Source organism: Pan paniscus, chromosome 4 (genome assembly GCF_029289425.2).
Source record: "Pan paniscus chromosome 4, NHGRI_mPanPan1-v2.0_pri, whole genome shotgun sequence".
Lineage (NCBI taxonomy): Eukaryota > Metazoa > Chordata > Mammalia > Primates > Hominidae > Pan > Pan paniscus.
Genome location: NC_073253.2, coordinates 87,130,027 through 87,146,245, shown reverse-complemented (window position 1 = coordinate 87,146,245; position 16,219 = coordinate 87,130,027).

The following is a 16,219-nucleotide window of genomic DNA, read 5'->3' as shown; positions in this document are numbered from 1 at the left end:
TTCAATTATTTACAACTATATATATTTATATATGCTTATGTATAAGTAAAATGGATGACATCACTGATAATACAAGGAACAGGAGGAAAAAATAGGAATAGTTTGTTATTATGAGGTATACTTCCTGTTAAGTAGTATAATGTTATCTGAAAATGGGCTTGAAGTAATTCTAAATATAGATTGTAAAATCTCAACCACTTAATTTTTTTAAATGCATAATTATGACAATAAGAGTGGAGAATGAATGAAATTATATAAAATACCCAATTAAAATCACAAAAGGCAGAAAAAGTTTGGAAGATTAAAATAGAAACAAAAAACAATAGTGACAAAAACAATAACAAATATGGTAGCTATTAATGCAACTATATCACTAATAACCTTAAACATTAATAGGCTAAATACACCAATTAAAAAACAGATTGTCAGAGTAAATTAAAAGTAAACTATGTACTAGTTACAAGAAGCCCACATTAAATGTAATTACACATATAGTTTGAAAATAAAGCAATGAAGAGAGATATACCATTCTAACACTAATCAAAAGAATTGGGAAGCCAGGCACGGTGGCTCATGCCTGTAATCCCAGCACTTTGCGAGGCCAAGGCAGGCAGATCACCTGAGGTTGGGAGTTTGAGACCAGCCTGACCAACATGGAAAAACCCTGTCTGTGCCAAAAATACAAAATTAGCCGGGTGTGGTGGCACATACCTGTAATCCCAGCTACTTGTGAGGCTGAAGCAGGAGAATCACTTGAACCCGGGAGGCAGAGGTTGCAGTGAGCGGAGATGGGGTTTCTCCATGTTGGTCAGGCTGGTCTTGAACTCCCAACCTCAGGTGATTCGCCCCCTTCAGCCTCCCAAAGTGCTGGGATTACAGGCATGAGCCACCGCACCCAGCCACTACTGCTTTTTTAACATCATCCTGGAAGTCCCAGTTGATGTGATAAGTCAATACGAGAAATTTAAAATTACATAGATTGAAAAGACAAAATGAAACAGTCTTTGTTCATAGGTGATATTATCATTGACATGAAGAAATGGAAAAAATTAGAGGACCAGACAATTTAAAAAACCTTCTCAGAACTAACATGCAATTATAGCAAGCTTGCAGGATACAAGGTTAATATACAAAGGGCAATTCTGTATATACCAGCTATGAATAAGTGGAATTTGAAATAAAAATCCCAAAATGAAGTACTTTGAAAACAAAATATGTTAACAAAATATGTACAAAATTTATGTGAAGAAAACTATGAAACTCTGATAAAAAGATATTGTATTAAGAAGAAAAACTAAATAAATGGGAAAATATTCTGCATTTATGCATAGAAAGAGTCAATAATGTCAAGATGTCAGTTCTTTCCAATTTGGTTATTAGATTCAATGCATTGACAATAAAAATTCCAGCAAGATATCTCGTAGATATTCACAAACCTATACTTAAGGTTTATGTGAAGAGACAAAAAAACTCAGAATACCTGACTCAATAATGAAGGAGAAAAAAAAAAGTCAGAAATTTGATACTACCCAGCTTTAGTCTTACAATAAAACTACATTAATCAAGGCAGTGTGGTTTGGGCCAAAGAGTAGATTAGACAAATCAATAGAACAGAATAGAGCCCAGAAATAGACCGACATGAATGTGGTATACTGATCTTTAAAAAAGGAGAGAAGTCAATACAATGAAGCAGAGATATTCTTTTCAAGAAATGGCACTAAAACAACTTTGCAAATATGCAAAAATTGAATCACACACAATCTTAAACCCTACACAAAAAATAACAATATATAAATTATAGACCTAAATTAAAACACAAAACTATAGAACTAGAAGATAAAATAGGAGAACACCTAGATAGACTTGGGTATAACAATGACTTTTTAAATATAATACTAAAAACCCAATATATGAAAATTAATAAATAAGCTTGCTGTCATTAAATTAAAAACTTCTGTTCTGCAAAAGACAATGACAAGAGAAAAAGAAGACAAGTCACAGACTGAGAAAACATATTTGCAAAATTCAAATCCGATAAAGCTCTGTTATCCAAAATAGACAAATAATTCTAAAACTCAACAATAAGCAAATGAAAAACCCTATTGAAAAATGGAAAAAAGACTTGAACAGACACTTCCCTGAAGAGTGCATACAGATGGCAAGTAAGTCTATGAAAATACATTCAAAGTTATATGCCATTAGGGAATTGCCAATAAAAACAATGAGCTACTACTCAACACTTGTTGGAATGGTCAGTATACAACACCTGACAACATTAAATGCTGACAAGGATGTGGTCATTTTGCATTACCACCAGTAGGGATGACAGAAACTCTCATTCCTTACTGGTGGGAATGCAAAATGGTAGAGCCACTTTGGAAGACAGTTTGGGAGTTTCTTACAATGTTTAACCTACCCTTTCCATATAATCCAGCAATTGTGTCCCTTGGTATTTACTCCTAGGAGCTGCAAACTTATGTCCACACAGAAACCTGCACACAAATGTTTAAAGCAGCTTTATTCATTATGTCCAAAACTTGGAAACAACCACATACCCTTCAGTAGGTTACTGGATAAATAAACTCAGGTACATGGAGACAACGGAATATTATTCAGTGCTAAAAAATATTAGCTTTCGAGCTATGAAAAGATACGAAGAACACTTAAATGCATACTACTAAGTAGAAAAGAGTATTTTAACAGGCTACATACTGTATGCTTCCAACTATATGACATTTGAGAGATGATAAAAAGTTTCATGTTTGCCAGTGTTTAGGGGGAGGGAGGGATGAATAGAAAGAGGACAGACGGATTTTAAGGCAATGAAACTATTCTGTGTGAAAATAAATAGTGGACATATGTCCTTATACATTTGTCAAAATTCACGGACTATAGAACACCAAGGGGAACATTAAGGTATACTGTGGTCTTTGGATAATGATGATGCATCAATGTGCATGTATCAGTGATAACAAATGAACCAGACTGTGTGGGATTTTGATGGTGGGGGAGGTTATGAGTGCCAGGGAATATGTGGGAACTTTGTACTTTCAATTCAACATTTCTGTGAAACTAAAATGATCTAAAAATTAAAGTTTATTAATCTAAAAAAGTAATAGTTTTAAATTTAATATTTATATTTTTCCTTTTGAACTTTATGTATAAAATATAGAATGATACAATTAAGCAGTCTCCTCAGGGAAACTATTAACATAGTTGATCCATACAAGATCTCTCATATTTAATTTTCTCTTTTTACCCCAATCATCATGATGCAATCTCCTTAGATAGCAATTGTCATGTGTTGTGACATGTTCACAAAGATATGTTTCCAAGAAAAGTATGTTCTGAGGTGTGTGTGTGTGTGTGTGTGTGTGTGTGCGTACATTACCATAAAGCTGCCTCTTCCAGTTCTGAGACAGCAAGACCAACCCTTCCTCTTCCTTGTCTTCCTCAGGGTACTCAATTTGAAGACAAGGAAGATGAAGACCTTTATGATGATTCACTGCCACTTCATGAATAGTAAATACTCCCTTCTTTGTTTTTCTCAATAGCATTTCCTTTTCTCTAGCTTCCTTTATTGTAAGAATACAGCACATTATATATATATATAAACATATAAAATATATATATATAAACTTATAAAATACGTGTTAATCAACTGTTTGTTACCAATAAGGCTTCTGATCAAAACTAGGCTATTAGTAGCTAAGGTTTTGGAGAGTCAAAATTTATATGCAGATTTTCAAATGCATGGGAATTTGGCACCTCCAACCTCTATGTTGTTCAAGGGTCAATTGTATTTATTCAGTGAAGATGGACTAGGCAGCCTTTTAGTTCTGCCTCCATCACTCTTAAACTGCAATCCTACTAATAATGTTCAAATTGTTCAAACCTCATCTTAGTGCCAATTTAGTGAAACAGTATATTTTCCATCCTTTTCTATAATTATGCCATAATAGTAGGTATATTATATATAGAAGGTTGCAATACTTGCTTGAAAACATAAGGAAATTCTTTTCAGTTGACAAAGGCAGGAATTGAAAGAGAAAAATTAATTCCCTAGGTTTTAAAATTAGCAAACAAACAATAGTTTATATATTTGAAGATTTTTAATTTTACTGTCTTAGATTTTAATATTACTACTAATCAAAGTCACCTTCCATTCTCTTCAATTGCCAACTTAAGCAATTTGTAATAGTGGGCTTATGTTGCAATTAGACTTCTTTCTTTGCTCTTCTGTTTTACAATTGGATACCATATGTGAAGGAGCATATTCAATTTTGAAAAACCTGTTTGCTTACAATTCAAGCCAAGTGCAATCTTCACTAATTGCTTTAAACTATTCTACAATAAGGAGGTTTTAAAATGTTGGTCCCAATATGTGGATAATGTGAAAAGTTAAAATGAAAGTTTAATATAAGATCTATCTACGCTTTAATCCAGAAATAATTACGCCTTGATATTTACAAAGAACAATACAAAATTAACCCTAAAACACAGTTTCAGGTTTGAAGAAAAGAATAATAAAAAAATAGTGTGTATTAGAAACAGTAAATCAAAGCTAATGAAGCAACATTAGCACTTTTATGTTGTAGGTTCTAATTAGAAAGTCTGTTAATGAAATTGGGGCATTTACTTAATTGCTGTGAACAATTATTTTCAAATTAAGCTTGGCAATTAAATAGCATGATTAAGCTTGGAATAGTGGATTTAGGTAGGGGTTTTGTAACTATTTTGTATGCTGCATTATATATGGCAGTTTAAGCTCTGGATATGTACTGATTAACAAATGTAAATGGCATGCAGTACTTCTTGGTCTTGGCTATTTTTGCGAAGATGTTTCCTATTGCCTTAAATACTTGCCTTGCACAGTAGCTTCTAACTACTGGAACCCAAACCAAAAACCTGCCCCACTTAACTTAAATAGATATTTTTTTCCTTCCCATAAATGTCAAACTTCCTGAAATAAGCTTGTACATTTATAGGCTGCATTCGCATCTCTTTCATTTAGCACTTTAACTCTTGCTCCCAGTCTTCAGTGCTATCACAAATAGTACTAATTGTCACAACATAAATGTGTCAGATTGATTCATTATTAGTAAATTATTTGATCCTTAACTATAATCTTTGGGAAAGTTGTTATTAGCATTTTTATTTCCCAAATAAAACTGAGGATCAGAAAGACTTTTTCTAAAACCTTTTCAAAGCAACCCAGTTGCTAAATGGCAGGATAGGAATTTGTACATAAATTCGCTTATGGCAACCCCCGTGTATCTTCTACATAATGGAGTTTCTTCTCTTTATGTCCACAAATGCAGTTCATTGCTTGGTATTTGATACTGCTGACCACACTCTCACTGGGAAATTTCCTTGGCTTTCAAATTACCATTATACCCCCTGTTTCTACCTTATTTCTTCCATGTCTCAATTCCATTTCTTCTGTAAGACTTCTTCTTCATTCTACCTCCTGAAGGTAGCCAATGTTCGCTTCTCAGATTTTTTTATGTTCCATTGAATCTAAGGTTTTAGAAAACGTAATCAAGTATACAGGCAAACTTAACTTGTTATTTCCCTAAGCACCACTCACAGCCAACTAATCACATCAAAATGATCCGTATTTATTTATTGATAACTTTTCATTGTAACTATTCCCTCTGCCCTTTTTAGCTTTTTCTTTTTAATTCTTTTAGAAACAGAGTCTTCTCTGTCACCCAGGCCAGAGTGCAGTGGCATGATAATGGCTCACTGAAATCTCAAACTCCTGGGCTCAAGTAATCCTCCCACCTCAGGCTCACAAAAAGCTAAGACTTCTGGCACATGCCACATGCCCTGATAGCTTTTCAAATATTTTTTTGTTGAGGAAGGGTCTCACTGTGTTGCCCAGGCTGGTCAAAAACTTCTGTCCTCGGGCAATCCTCCCACCTGAAACTCCCAAAATGCCGGGATGACAGGCACGAGTCACCATGTCTGGCCAAAACCTCTACTCTTAACGTACTGATTTCCCGACTGCTTTTGAATAGGATTTGCTAATCTTTCTGAACCATCTTATGACTTCTTCCTGTTCTTTCATAAATGAGAGTCGCTTCCCATTCTTTTATGCCTAACTTATAAATTTCTGTTGGTATGTTTAGGCTGCTTTGACAAAAATACCTCAGATTGAGTAATTTATAAACAAAAGTAATTTATTTTTCACAGTTCCGGAGGCCGGGAAGTCCATGCCAGCAGATCAGCGTCTAGTGAGGGCCTGCTTCCTGGTTCATAGACAGTGCCTTCTTGCTGTGTCTTCACATGGTGGAATAGGCAAGGCAGTTCTCTTGGGCCTCTTTTAGAATGGTACTAATTCCATTCATGAGTGGATCCCTCATGTTCTAATCACTTCCTAAAGACCGATACGGTTAGGCTTTGTGTCTCCATTCAAATTTCATCTTGAATTATAATCTCCATAAGCCCCACATGTCAAGAGAGACACCAGGCAGAGGCAATTGAATCATGGGGACGGTTTCCCCGGTGCTGTTCTCTTGGTAGTGGTGAGTTATCATGAGGTCTGATGGTTTTAAAAGGAGATCTTACCCCCTCACTCAGCACTTCTCCTTCCTGCCATTTTGTGAAGAAGTTGCTTTGCTTCCCGTTTGTTTCCGCCATGATTGTATGTTTCCTGAGGCCTCCCCAGTCACGCCAAACTGTGAGTCAATTAAACCTCTTTCTTTTATAAATTACCCAGTGTCGGACAGTTCTTTATAGCAGTATGAAAACGAACTAATACAGACTCAACACCTGATTTTTGGGGAGACACCAACACTAAGGCCATAGAAATTATGTTTCAGTATCTAATATTTTTTGTGTGAACGTTGGCAACCAGAACAGTGTGTGTGACACAGAAGATTTTGAAAGAGATCAGTAAGGTTTGTCAAATAAAATTTTAAAATTATTTATGTGGCCTCTTTTTAATGAGAAAAATCCATAAAATAACTAAATACATGTAATTTATCTGTGAATTAATTTATAAGAATCAACATTTATAATTTTCCACTTATTTGAAATAATATATTAAAACCTTGTAGCCCAATTTATGAATGTTGAAGCAATAGTGGATGTATATTGGGGTAATAGATGTCTGCTGCGCTTTTATAAATTTTGCTAAAATCTAAATTAAAATTAAGTAAAGTTGAACATCATACCATCAATTAAAAATCTGAAAGCAGGTAAATAGAATTTCACTTTTCTTTTCCTTAATGGTATGTTGAATATTATTTGTCAATGTATCAAGTATAAATTGAATTTAGGAGTTGTTTTATTATTTTATAAAATTAAGTATGCTTTTATAATATTGATACGTTTTCCATTTTATATATGTACAATTCTGAGAATTATATATTTTTTTCATTGTATGGGTGAATATATTGAATATAGCCAATAAGTTTATATGAAAAACAAAAAACATTAAACAAAGACAATGATTTGTCATTCTGGCTATTGCTGGGAGCATTCTGATTATATATACTCTTTGTAATTAGCCAATTGTAATTATCTAAATCAGAGATCAGAAATTATGGCCTGTGGACTAAATCTAGCCCATGTCTGGTTTTTATAACTAATGTTTTTACATTTTTATTTAATATTATTATACATATTTATTATTATTTTATAAATAATTTGTTTGGAACAGAGCCTTATTTTCATATACACTGTCTATGGCTTTTTTTTTCCTTATAATGATCAAGTTAAATAGTTGCAACAGAGACCAGATCATCTGCAAAGCATCACACACTTACTATCTGGCCCTTTTATAAATTATGTTTGTTTACTTATAGGCTAGAAGAGTAGAACGAATGTCTGTGCTTTGCTGGCTGGCAGGATTTAAAACTGACCAATAGAGGGCAGTAGAGGAACTGTGAAGGAAGAATGGGCATTTCATTCTCAGGGTGCTCTTCTCAGTAGGTTCCTGCAGTGCACAGTTTGTCTGCAATTCAGCTCCTTCAGCAATGGGTTTTCCATTATCTGCTTCCTGCAGTGCAGGACAGACAACAGCTTAGCTCAGCAAAACCTCAGGCTGATTTCCTAAGCTCTGAGGTATGGCATCTCTGTGGATGGCTTGCCCTAGAAACACAGCCAATTTTCAGCAAATTCTGCTAGGACAGCACCTGAGATTTCTGTATGTTTCAGTGAGCTAAGGCTAGGCCAATGCCACTGAGATCTGGATTTCAAGTTTGGGGTGTTGTGTGTGAGGGGCTCTTCCATAGGTGCTCTCTACTTCTAGATGTATGATTGAATGTTACTCCTCTGATCTCCTATCTGTATTCTTCAGAGTTCTCCTTCTTCTTAGCAAATCTCCTGTGAGCTTCAATCCTCTGCTTTAGTTAATAGTTGTTTATATTAAACATTTTCTCTTTAAAATACAATGTTGCTGTCTTCTGGTAGGACTCTGAAAAATACATGAGAAACACCTAAAACTTCTTCACAAGTTTAAAATTAAACTCATAATCCAGCCCCCAAAGTGTTGGAGCTTCTCTCGTATTATGTGTATTGTTAGTCATCCAAGAAGGAAGCTTTGAGTGAATTTAATTTCTGTTGCTGCCTCTTAATTAAGCCATGTTCCTGTATAATCTGTGGAGGTATGCATAAATGCATATGTGTGCACACACACACACTCATCTACTCAATCCTCATGTCCTTACAATTTTAGGATAATTTCAGGATGGCCTTCAATTTCTTGATTATTTTCAAGTCCAATCCATGTGAGAGAAACTAAAAATTTTAATCATTTCTTTCAACAATTATTGCCTTTGATCACCTCCACCACCATCACCATCATTTGAATGACCAATAGCATGGCTCTTTATTCTGTCATCAAATCATTTTAGCAAAACCTAATCCAACTGGCATTCAAGTATCCTGCCTACACCAGAAATGCAACGTGGCTTCTGGTGATACTTGAGAACATCTCACAATTAAGCAGTTTGATTTAAAAGTAAATTCTTGCTTATGCAACCTCACCTGAACCCTCAAGGATGCAATTCTAATCTCATATTCACCAACAAGAATTTTGAAAATGCTCTCCACACTCTTCACATCTCCAACCTATTCTCCTTTGTCTTCGCCTCCTACCACACACATAAAACATAAGATAGTTGGGGAGATAATCAATGAAGTATCAATGTGTCACTATCATCTCCATAATATTATCAGCCCCATATAGTTTTTCTTATGTCTCTATCCTATTTTTTTATGTTATTAAAATTGTTATTAAAATATCTCAGCCAATTTCTTATTTTTACAATAACATACATTTCCCTTTTCTGTCACTTTAATGTCTCCCTCTCTATCCACCTCTTCCTATTAGAATTTACATATTCTTGTCTATTCCATTATTTAAAAAATGGAAGTCATTCTCATAGAAATAGCAAATAGAATAGTGGTTAGCAGAGACTGGGAAAGGTAGGGGAAATAAGGGGATGTTGAAAGATTGGTCAACAGTGACAAAACTATGGTTAGATAGAAGGAATAAATTCTGGTGTTCCATTGCATAGTAGGATGACTAGAGGTAACAATAATGTATATTTCAAAATAGCTAGAAGAGAGGTTTTAAAATTTCCTTATTGATAAATATTTAAATGAATGAATATGCTAATTACCCTGATTTGATCTCTATATGATTTATTCATGTATCAAAACATCACCTATACCTCATAAATATGTACAATTATGTGTCATTTATAAATTTCAAAAACATTAAAAAATGAATAAAATGGGGCAAAATAAAACAACTATAGTAACCACAAAAATAGTCATTCTTGTCATCTCTTTCACTCTCATTCAATAATACCTTTCTCAGAAAACATTGCTAACATCCAACTTGTTGATCAACGCTTTCTCTCTCACATCTAAACAACTGCAGCCCATTCTTTTGTTTTGTGTGTGTGTGTGTGTGTGTGTGTGTGTGTGTGTGTGTGTGACGGAGTTTCACTCTTGTTGCCCAGGCTGGAGTGCAATGGCACGATCTCGGCTCACTGCAACCTCCGCCTCCCAGGTTCAAGCAATTCTCCTGCCGCAGCCTCCCAAGTAGCTGGGATTACAGGCATGCACCACCTCGCCTGGCTAATTTTGTATTTTTAGTAGAGACGGGGTTTCTCCATGTTGAGGCTGGTCTCGAACTCCTGACCCCAGGTGATCCGCCAGCCTCAGCCTCCCAAAGTGCTCCAAAGTGCTGGGATTACAGGCATGAGCCACCGCTCATGGCCGCAGCCCATTCTTTAGTCTTTCTTTTTTTTTTTCTTTTTTTTTTTTTGAGACGGAGTCTCGCTCTGTCGCCCAGGCTGGAGTGCATTGGCGCAATCTCGGCTCACTGCAAGCTCCGCCTCCGGGGTTCACGCCATTCTCCTGCCTCAGCCTCCGGAGTAGCTGGGACTACAGGCACCCGCCACCGCGCCTGGCTAATTTTTTGTATTTTTAGTAGAGACGGGGTTTCACCGTGGTCTCGATCTCCTGACCTCGTGATCCGCACGCCTCGGCCTCCCGAAGTGCTGGGATTACAGGCATGAGCCACCGCGCCCGGCCCCCCATTCTTTGTTCTAATTTTTGACTATGCTTAATTCTCTCAATTCCCATAACAACATGAAAGTCCATCTTCCATCACATCTTATCTAAACTTTTGTAATTGCTTCTTCTATCCATTCTTAGCTACCAGATTCATTTTTGAATATACATTTAGATTGTCTGAATGAAAATGCTAATAAGATCATATCGGTTTCAACTTAATAGCCTTATGTCATCTCATGATGTTCACAAGGAAAAAACAATTCTGAAAAATTTCAGTTGAAAACTTTAAAATATTTTACCTTTCAAATAAATCTCATGCAACTTTCTCTGTGTCTCTGTCTCTCTCCCTCTCTGTGTGTGTGTGTGTGTCTGTCTCTCTCATTCTCTACTGGCCTGTTTCATTGGATTGCATTCAATTCTGCACATTCCAGTGTCTGTGAATCTCTCATTTTCCCCCACAATCAGGAACTTGCAAAGGTGTTTCAGTGGGTCCAAGTTTCTAACGGTGATAATTAAAACTATTTTAATTTCTAGTTTTAATAATTAAATACTGTACATACTTCCACTTAAAAATACAGTGGTATGACATCTGTAATTTTTAAGTGGGCTCATTTAAGGGGTTACTGACTTGAAATGAACTTGCTAATGACTCAGCCAACAATGTATCTGAATTGTTTCATTACCTGTGTCAGTTTTACTTTTATTTTATTTTTAGTTTTTTAATTTTTTATTTTTGAGACAGAGTCTCTCTCTGCCGCCCAGGCTGGAGTGCAGTGGCATGATCTTGGCTCACTACAAGCTCCGCCTCCCGGGTTCATGCTATTCTCCTGCCTCAGCCTCCCTCCCGAGTAGCTGGGACTACAGACGCCGGCGACCACACCCGGCTAATTTTTTGTATTTTTAGTAGAGACGGGGTTTCACCTTGTTAGCCAGGATGGTCTCCATCTCCTGACCTTGTGATCTGCCTGCCTCGGCCTCCCAAAGTGCTGGGATTACAAGCGTGAGCCACCGCGCCCGGTCCTGTGTCAGTTTTTACCGTATTGGTTAGCTTTATTGCTTTCATTTTAATTTGTTTAATTTATTTCCAGAATAAATACTAGATTGAAGATAGAAAGCATAAGCATTGTTGATGTTGAATTACAAGTTAATAATAATTCTGCAAATAAACAACAAGGTGACTTTCATTGTACTACATATTGTATTTATATTATTAAAATCATTTACAACACGTCAACATATCGTCTTTGTCAACTTTGAAACCAGTTCCAGTGCTAATAAAAGAGAAAATGGAAGACTGGTTACATTTTAAATTGCCTTTTTATATTTCTTGAGAATAAAATATATGCAACCATAACGTGTTAATGTGCTTTTTTTTTTTTGCTTTTAAGTAGAAATCTAACACCCTCTTTACTATCTCATTAGTTAGAAGCAAAACATAAACATTATTAAAACACTCATTTATTTTAGAAAAAAATTCAAGAAACCTAAACAATAGCTTATGAAAGCAATATATTTATATTACATGGTGTAAGATATAATTCTATTTCAACCTATATTCGGTATACACTCAGTCCTCCAAATCCCCAAATTCATCTATATACAATACATTGTTTATTACTATATTATTCCTACATTTTTCTGAGATAATTAAAATCAACAATATACTTTTTTAAATGGCTCAAATGCTCAAAATTGCCTATCCAAAATACATATAAATAGATTGTGTTCATATTGCTGTAAAATATTTTCTTAAAACTTACTTTATTTTTTAAAATTTCCCTGTAATTTGTAATATAGCACATAAAAATGAAAAAAAATCTTAAATTCCTAAGAGGGTTTATATAATCATATGGTATTGTTAAGTCCCCCAACCCTGCCAGGCACGGTGCCTCACGCATGTAATCCCAGCACTTTGGGAGGCCGAGGAGGGCAGATCATGAGGTCAGGAGATTGAGGCCATCCTGGCTAACACAGTGAAACCCCGTCTCTACTAAAAATAAAAAAAATTAGCTAGGTGTGGTAGTGGGCGCCTGTAGTCCCAGCTACTTGGGAGGGAGGCTGAGGCAGGAGAATTGCTTGAACTTGGGAGGCGGAAGTTGCAGTGGGCCGAGATTGCACCACTGTACTCCAGCCTGGGCGACAGAGTGAGACTACCTCTCAAAAAAAAAAAAAAAAAAAAAGTCTCCAATCCAAAATAAGAAATACTGAATTGCTCCAAGGAGCCATATTCTGTTTTTTCATCTTTCATGTCTTAGAGCTTTCAGTGATGATGTTCGCTCAGCCTTGAATACTCTCCCCTTCCTCCTTTCAGACTTCACCCACGTGATATCTAGATATTTAATCTAACTGTGAATATCGTCACTTCGTTCAAGCTTTTCCCATTTCACCCTCCTGTCTGGGTTAAGCCAGGATGTATTTGCCCCTACAGCATTTTGAACATCTCTTTTAAAATACACATGAAATTATTAGTTACTCATCTTGTTTTCTGAAAGAACATAGACACCGAAAGTTGAAAGAATTTGCCTGCTTTTTTCCTGCTATGTTTACACATCACGCAGCCGAAGTTATTGTATGAATGAATAAATGGGCTCCTAATTTGTCTTCCTGCCTTTTAGTTTGTCCCCCTCAATTTTTTTCTTTAGTGACCGTTAAAGCCATCTACCAAAAATGTTAATCACACAGTTGGTGGCTGCAGCTCACCTAGAGCTCAAGTTCCCCTTTTATTTGCTTACAAATCATTAGAGATTTAATTACAGGAGCAGATTCTTAATTCATACTCCCAAAAGTTCTAACTCTATTGGTCAGCATGGGGTCTAATTCTGACGACATTGTGAGAAACGCTGATTTACAGAATAGAAGCTCAGTGCTTCTGTATGCTATTTAATGCCCACTGCTTTCTCACCTGTCGCTCCATTTGCTTTTCATGTGCCTTTCTACACAACTCGTCGTAGTTTTCCATAAATACCATGCGTCCTCAGGGTTCACTGTTCATGCTTTTCCCCTCTCTAAAACAATTTACTTCAAACCTGAGAACAAATATAAGCAAAGTGTTCCACATTTCCAAACGTATTTCCACATTTAGAAAGATTCCGCATACAAGAAAAGCCAAGACTGAATGCTTTGCAAACACTGTATTTTCACAAGAGTATTGTATCTGCCTGTGATATCAGACCACATTAGCACTTGTTGAAATAGTATATTTCTACTCATAATCTGAGTTTTAGAATAGATTCCACTCTCCAGAATGAAGCTCCTGACATGCCGAGCTATTTATTTTGGCACACCTCTGTACATACTCCATTGTGTGGGCAATATTTGCTTATATGTGGCTCTCCCAAGTGAAGTACATGTCCCTCTCACTCAGAAACTGTGCTTTATTCATCCATACATTCCTAACATCAACCACAGTACTCAACTTGTCCTGAGATTCTAATAAATTACAGTTAAACTAAATTATCTGCTACTGTTTATTATTTTCTCAATAGGACTGAAATAAGCAATGTCCATAGAGTATCTAATTAATTTCTTCCAACCATCCAGATATTCTCATGTAACAGATGGAGAAATTAAGGTTCAGAGATATTTAAATTACCTCAGATTATTAGTTTCAGAATTTGAGTTCCAATCCAGGACTGTCTGGCCATAAAGTCTAAATGTAAGTGATAATAGAAAATTACTAATCCTGTACCTAATGTACCACTTAATCAATATGTCCTGTGTTGCATGGCCACTTAAAAGAGTTTGTGTTTCTATCAAATAATCTAATTTTTATCAGAGATTTTCCTACTTTATGTTGAAGTGTTACATACTGTTAGTATGATGGTTTACTTTATTGTCACCGTTTGTCCTGAGTATGAAACCTAAGGGCTTCCTTATGTCATACTTTCTACAGGTATTTGGGATACTATAGGTTTTCATAATAAAATAAAAGACATCATAGCCATTATTATTTTGCATATCAGAAGAATCACACGTATGTGTAGTAGATATGATTAGAATATAGATTAACTTTTCGGAGTTGAAATTAATATTCAAAACAAAATAAATAAGGTTCAATATAGGCCTAAAGCACTTAACAATGTTTCTTATGGTGTTGAATGTTATATGCAAATAGGCTTCTACATTTGATGTGTTTAAGAAACTGCATTAAATGACATTATTCTATATACATAAATATTAGGATAAGTATGAATTCATATTTATATATTCTCTGATGTATATGTTTAACTTGCAGTACTTTTCAAATCATTATAAGAAATCAGGTGACGTTTTGAAATGCCCAGTAGAGACCTCTTTGTCATAAAAGTATCATGGTGTTTTATGTGAACAAGGAGTTTTATAATTGGTAAAAATTAGGTTTAAAACCAAGCTTCCAACCTTTATTATTTGAGAATGCTTGGCTATCCAATCCATATTCTCTGAGTCTAAGTTTCTCCATTTTAAAAATTAAGATAAGAGATAATAAGAAAACCTAATATTAATCATTATCCATTGAGAAATTGTCATGTATCCAACTCAGTACTAAGGACTTTATTTGTTCTTGGGTCTGTTTTAAATCTATGTGGTCCTGCTTGTAGCCCTAGCTTTGATGCTAAGAGCAGGGACTCTCGATTCAGAATTCCTAAGATTAACATTTTCCATGTCTTCTGGTACGAAGTGCTCTTAGCTGTGAACTTGGGCACTTTACATTCCATATCTTAGTATTTTCATCTTCAAAATGGGAGATAAAATAATAGCATCTACCTCATGGTAATGTGGTGAAGATAAAATGAGCTAATATAAACAGTGCCAACAGGCCTCCCAAATAGTAAACGTCAGCAGTTTTTATGATTACAAAATATAGAGCATGTAAAAGTTGGTGCTTTTCTATTGGAAAAAGGAAGTGATCTTTTTTTTATTTTATCTATTTTATTTTTTTAAGATGGCGTTTCACTCTTGTTGCCCAGGCTGGAGTGCAATGGCGAGGTCTCAGCTCACTGCAACCTCTGCCTCCCGAGTTCAAGCGATTCTCCTGCCTCAGCCTCCCAAGTAACTGGGATTACAGGCATGTGCCACCTCACCCGGCTAATTTTGTATTTTTAGTAGAGATGGGGTTTCTTCATATTGGTCAGGCTGGTCTCGAACTCCCGATCTCAGGTGATCCACCCGCCTCCCAAAGTGCTAGGATTATAGGCTTAAGCCACCACACCCAGCCAGAAGTGACTTTAAGAAAGCAAATATTGCAGACAATTCTCCATGAATCTTGCCTTTCTCCCTATTCTACTAGCAAAGTCTCTGGCTGGCTTTATTCTTAGCTGCCTTTTAAGGATTTTGTATAGCAGATATTCTTATAAGAGAGATAGTCTCTCCCTCTGGGACAAAAATTCAAGTTTACTGTTTAATAAAGGTCATGTTTTCCTCCAGGTTAGGTAGGATCATGGACCACCATAAAAATTTTGGATTTCCTGTGCTTGGGGTTCCTCCCCTGGAATGCAACTCGCAGCTTTGGAGCTTAGGGAATTGGCACACATGTTAACTTTCTGGCTACTGCTATTTCTGTGTGTAATTAACTGTCCTTTGTCTCTGATCCAGGAGTCTCATGCTTTCTGCCAGCATCCATGGAGCTATAATAGGCTAACTTGTTAACTTTCAAGCAGATAAAGTCTCAGATCCTTCACAGTTCTTGACAGTTTTGACAATG